The sequence below is a fragment of the Cervus elaphus genome, chromosome 12 (genome assembly GCF_910594005.1).
Source record: "Cervus elaphus chromosome 12, mCerEla1.1, whole genome shotgun sequence".
Taxonomy (NCBI): Eukaryota; Metazoa; Chordata; class Mammalia; order Artiodactyla; family Cervidae; genus Cervus; species Cervus elaphus.
The window spans coordinates 6,167,276-6,173,779 of NC_057826.1; the positions used below are offsets into that span (position 1 = coordinate 6,167,276).

Below are 6,504 nucleotides of genomic sequence, written 5' to 3' on the forward strand. Positions count from 1 at the left end.
TTGCCTGAAGTTTAAAAAAGAGTCACAAACGGACCAGGTCTACCCACTATACCAGTGATTACCAGGGTTCATTCAGTTACAAGGAAAAGAAGCTTTCACGTGAGTTCAAGTCAAGAAAAGGGAACATGTGGAACAATGGGGGAATGTCACTGACTTCAAGAGCAGCGTGTGTCACTAGGCTTGTGGATCTGGAGAATGAACAACTAAGCAATGTCTGTCATTCTCCTTCTCTCCTTCCCTTATATTCTCTTCCTTCCTCCACACCTTCCTTCCTTCTTCCTTTCCATAAGCAAATGTTTGCTGAAATCTCCATACTACTCTAGCAGCTGGGGATGTACCAGCAAACAAATTACAAAAATCATTCCCTGATGCATTATGGCTCAGACGGTAAAGAATCCACCAGTAATGCAGGAGACCAGTGTTCGATCCTTGGGTCAGGAAGATCCCCTGGAGAAGGGAATAGCTACCCAGTCCAGTATTCTTGCCTGGAGAATTCCGTGGACAGAGGAGCCTGGTGGGCTACAGTCTGTGGAGGTCCCAAAGAGCCAGACACTACTGAGTGAATATTTTATGTACTCTATAATCTCGTGTGTGCATGTGTGAAACTGAATATCAATCAATCAATACGCAAACATGTATGCTATATAGTGTGCTGGTTGCTGCTAGATTCTATGGAAAAGGAACAGAACCAGAGAGCTGGAAAATAGTTTAGAAGGGATGGACAGAATGGCCCACAGTTCCAGTCTGTCACTTTGATTATCCTGTCATGATTTCTGCGGTTGTTAGGGTTTATTTTCTCCTTCCATCCCCTCTCCTCAATTCCAGCTCTGTCCCTTTGTTATTCCAGGTGCTCATCTTTTATCTCCCTGGCCCAACTCCACATTGTCTTTTAAAGTAAGTGCCCATCACTAACTGCATTTTAGCTTTGGTGTCTCTTAGCACACCTCCCTGAGAGGTTTCGACAGCTTCAGTTGGATTCTGTCTGGTCACAGTCCTTCCTCCACTGGCATCTATCCACAGAATGCTCTTTAGTCAGTGGATGAGTTCCCTGAACTACATATTTTTACTTCATCATGTGGATTTATCTACTGAGCCTTGGGGGAACCTCAGTGTAAAGTACTTTACTTTAGATATATACCCTATTTTACTCTGTGTGGAATTTATTGTTTTGGAGAAGTGCGTTAAAGATAAGAACCCAGTTCCCTCTTACTTGGAAGAGAGGAAGATAATTTAGGCAAGAATCCTGTATGCTTTTTGATAGGTAAAGATTTATAGAGGGGAAGAAATATAAGATGACAGCATTTTGAAATATTTTAAATGACATTTTCTTGACATTTCCTAATATCCTTTAATTCAGAGTGTTTGTGTTTAGGAAGAATACCAAAAGGAAAAAAAAAAAGATAAAAACTCAGTCTTTTTCATTATCAAAATAGACCTTTAAAACTAACTGTAGAGATAATAGTTAGAGAAGATAATTTTTGCTTTTGCTTAATACTCTGGATTTTTTGAATTTCAGAAACCATAGTCATGATTGATTTGGTTTTTAAGTAATTAGAGTAGAGGTAAGTGTTCGGTCTCTGTTTTTATGATCACAGAGGAGACAAAATCCTCCTGGGGTGGACGGAAAGAGGAGAGTGGTAAGAGGAGACGTTTATGGGGATATCTGCTGAAGGGCTCTGAATCCGGCTACACCTTCTTGCTCTGAACCACATCTCAGAAATCTGGTGAGGACCTGGCCCCAGCCAATCATCTAAGCGCTAGTACTTTCCCTTCCTGGATGGAACGTGGGAGGTAAAAGCCTGCTAGACTCCACATTCACCAGATCTCATGATGCCAGAGGGATGGGGCAACAATAGTGTAGAAAAGATGGCCCCTTCATTCTAGGCAGGAAGTTATGGAGTCTTCTCCAAGGTTCCATGTACCATAAGAATTGAAAAGCATCTAGAGGTTTCTTATGGCTTCTCAGGTTGCTGAGGCATGCAAAAGTGGCTAAGAAATGCTCAGACTGGAAACAGATGGGGTGATACACATGTTAGCAGATCCTGGTTTATATAGGTGGATCTGGGGCCAGGACCTGGACACTGAGCACAACAGTACGGATAAGCAGGAGCAAGGATTCGACCTGGAGTTAAGTGAGTTTACCAAGAACTGGCCTAAGGATAGGATGTTTGATAACAGGAGTGAAGATTCTAGGTGGAAATTAATAGAAAAAGAAAATTCCATTCTTGGCACACCTGAGCTTCTGGCCTGGAAGCTCCATGCCCAATGTGCATGCATGCTTAGTTGCTCAGTCGTGTCCGACTCTTTCGAGACCCCATGGACTGTAGCCCACTAGGCTCCTCTGTCCGTGGGATGTTCCAGGCTGGAATCCTGGAGTGGGTTGCCATTTCCTTCTCCGGGGATCTTCCTGACCCAGGGATCAAAGCTGTGTCTTTTGTGTCTCTTGCATCTCCTGCAGTGGTAGGCAGATTCTTTACCACTGTGCCACCTGGGAAGCCTCAAAACACATGCCTAATTCCACACCAGCTTCACTTTAAAAGAAAGTGTTTGCTCTTGTTTTATCAAGGGTGATTCATCACATTTCTCTGACAAATGGTACATGTTTGATAATCTCCTGCACATGGCCTCAAAGGAACTCCAAGCATGGTAACTGGAGAGAACCCACATTCCTTTTCAGCTTGATTATATTTTTTTTATAAAATATTTCTGATTACACATCATTGTAAGCAGCTGTTTTAATACCTTAGCCTTAGCCTCTGAAACCTCAGGACTGATTCTTACATTATCTTTGATTCCTGTGTCTATAATTTAGTCTGATGGGCTCTTCAGCAACGGAAATAGATGCTTGCCCTTCTTTCATTCCACGGCCATCACTTTTCATTCAGGTTTCATTTTAGTTTAGAGATACCGAGAATGAGTTTTCTGTGATAGCTCGGAGGGCAAAGATTCCACCTGCAATGCAGAAGATATGGGTTTGGTTCCTGGTTTGGGAAGATCCCCTGGAGAAAAGAATGGCCACCCACTTCAGCATTCTTGCCCGGAGAATCCCATGGACAGAGGAACCCAGTGGGCTACCACTGTCTGACCAAATCCAAGAGCTAGAGACTTTACGTTAAAATTTCAAAATGCTGAACACATGTTGAAACTCTTTAATAAGGCTTTAAGCATCCCACCTCACCCTGTCCCATCAAACTCACAAAGGCAGAGAGAGAGAGAATGCCGTGCCCTTTTTTCGGTAATTATGTCCAGACAAGACCTCTCATGGCCAGCAGGACACGATGAGAATGGAAAACAAATGGCTTCCAAATTTCTACCGCGCGGTGCACGAAGCGTGGAGAGGGGAAGAAAGCGCCCGCCCCATCCCCATCCTTTCCCCTTTTAGTCCTGCCAGACATTTCCTTTGTTCTATTTCCTATCTCACTGAGATTAAAGTGCTGATCGCCTCCTTTTTGAAAATGATGTCACTTTTTTTTCTTGCCTTGGCAGAGAGCAAGTTCATTACAAATCTGCTGTGTGACTGATGGCTTTGAAGAGATAAGGCAGAGGGGGAAAACACATTTGGGAAAGGTATGAAACTCAAGAGACAGGTTGACAATTAAACCGGCAGTGGGGGCGATGACGGAGGATAAGGAGAAACAGAGGCTGGGCGTAAATATCTCTTCCCTATTCTCTTTTACAGCCATCAAGAAGCTATTTTTATTTCCTTGATAGTTTTCTCCTGAAGCATTGCCACTGGCTAAAATTCATTTCGTGCTTTTCCTGACCATATTCATTCACTTTTGATGACATTATTTCAGGCAGGTCATCGTGGCCATATTGGGTGGGGAAGCCATTGCCTCTGACCACGAGACAAGGGAAAATATTTGGTGCTGAATCTGGTTTATTATAATTATGGATCATCGTGCTACGCAGCAGTCTAGAGGAGAAACATTTCAGATGTAAAAACAGGTTGAACGCATAATACACATTCTAATGCCATTTGTGTTATTTAAAATGATTAGTGACAGATGCAGAACTTGGGAATTTAAAGATCTCCTTTCATCTCACAGGTCCAAGCACAGTGAAGGCAATGGGCATACGAATAGCGGCAAAAGCCAATTTACTGAAGTATTGCACTTCTAGTAATTAAACACACACACGCACACACACACACACACCCACACATTGTAATACGCACATCTTATGAGAATACCATTGTCATCTTTATATCTCTAATTGGATTTCAGCTTTTAAAAAGCCCTCGTCTTTCCCATAGATGGACACTTCTGTTCAGATCAGAGCTTTTTAAAACTGTGTTTCTGGATTAGGGATGGAGGTGTGAAGTTGCAAAGGAGTCGTGTACAATGAGATGAGGAAAGGACCTCTGAGACAAAGGTCTGCTAGACGGGACAGAGATGATGAGAACTCTCTTCCTTGTTTCTCTTCTTCTGTGAGTCTTCTTTTCCCCCCTGCCACCAACACTCCCCTCCAAGCCTCGCTTTTAAACAGTCACAGACACATTGATGGTTGTACCTTGTGTGTCTGCGGAGGATGGAAAGTATATGGCGGGTATGCTTTCCAGTCTCCACCCTTCATGCCTGCAACATACCACATATCAGACATAACATTTTTATTTTTATTTTTTGTACCATCCTCTTGGTCTTGAGGAAGCCCTTCTCAGATGCAGACCCTATGTAGTTACTCTACCGTTCACTCCCTCTCGCTCACATCTCCCTTCCCTTTCCATTGTCTGATACAACCCTTTGCTTGTACTTTTTCCTCTGGCTGGAATGACCTGTGGGCTCTTCCACATCTCAGGAATGTCTCCTCTCGCCTCCAGCCTCAGCACAAGTCATGACCTCGTCTGTGAAGTCAACCCTTTACTCAGGAAGAACTGACCCCTGCTTCCCTGGTGGCTCAGATGGTAAAGCGTCTGCCTACAGTGCAGGAGACCCGGGTTCGATCCCTGGGTTGGGAAGATCCCCTGGAGAAGGAAATGGCAACCCACTCCAGTACTCTTGCCTGGAAAATCCCATGGACTGAGGATCCTGGTAGGCTACAGTCCATGGTATCCTGAAGAGTCGGACACGACTGAGCAACTTCACTTTACTTCTGGCCACTTCTTACTTATGCTTAAGTTTATCACCTTTACTGCATTTAAAAATTTTTGCCTCATGATACAGATGATAGGATATATCCCCCAAGAATAAACATGCTTAGTCAAAAGGTAGTTCATATTTTATGAATGTTAAGTGAATAAATGGATGTATACAACCTGGTGTTTGAATGTAGGTGATAATACTTCAGAACTCTATACCTGCTTTCTTAGTTTCTAAATTAAGGATGTGTCTTTCTCCTTAGAGGTGTTGAACTTTGAGTAAAATTCCCTTAATTCCAAACAGGCTTGGGATTAAATATTAATACAAGATAAGTAAATATTTTAAAAAATTGACCCAGATAGGAGGATCTTGTGGAATGTCATGACATGCCATAAATGATTATAGTAACTTTTCATGTCAATGCTCATTAGTTACTTTTACTGTTCTCTGTTCATGAATATTATTATTCACGTTGTGTAAGCAGTGGTCCTTCTGAATCTTCTACCCTCCCATTCTGATTCGGCTTGTAAGCACAAATAAAATATGGTGGAACAAAGCAGAAGCAGTAATTAAAATGCCTTCAATGTAGGTCTCTAATTTGAACTGCAAGGAGATCCAGCCAGTCCATCCTAAAGGAGAGCAGGCCTGGGTGTTCATTGGAAGGACTGATGCTGAAGCTGAAACTCCAATACTTTGGCCACCTCATGCGAAGAGTTGACTCATTGGAAAAGACCCTGATGCTGGGAGGGATTGGGGGCAGGAGGAAAAGGGGGCGACAGAGGATGAGATGGCTGGATGGCATCACCGACTCAATGGGCATGAGTCTGAGTAAACTCCAGGAGTTGGTGATGGACAGGGAGGCCTGGCGTGCTGCGGTTCATGGGATCGCAAAGAGCCGGACACGACTGAGCAATTGAACTGAACTGAACACATAATTTACTTTGGATTTAGAAATAACGACTTGCTTGATATCCTATAAAACGCTTTCTAATTTTTGAATCTCTCTCTATTTTTCCTCTTGTCTGTGTTGTTTCTCCAGTAATTGATGGATTGGGTAAATCAAGTTGGAGCTTCAAGCAGATTGTGGTTGAAACTGAGTGCCCCTATGAAACTGCCGTCTTGATCTTGGCACATGACTCATTCAGAGTTGAACCTTCTCTGGGCTGGGGAGATGCCAGGAGTGAGGATTGCTGGAAAGTGACTTAGTGTCCGTATATTTTTGTATTTCACATTTTCACATTCACTCAAGCACCTTGCCTATTGATACGGTTTACAATTTTCTGACTCTTTCGACTCGTCTTACATTAGTGTCAGAATCAGCACAGCAATGAATGTGGAATTCTCAAAACCAAGGTTCCTTTAAAGTCATGTAAAATAAAGGTGTGATGGAAATACTCATAATGCTGCTGGAGCAATGATAATGAAT

The 6,504-nt window shown here is 42.9% G+C and overlaps 1 non-coding gene across 1 annotated transcript; it reads left to right on the forward strand.

The window, feature by feature from the left end:
* The first annotated feature begins 4,885 nt into the window (after positions 1-4,885).
* On the forward strand, positions 4,886-4,957 carry TRNAC-ACA. The gene has a single exon. It is a non-coding gene; the product is annotated as a tRNA-Cys (tRNA).
* The last annotated feature ends 1,547 nt before the right edge of the window (positions 4,958-6,504 follow it).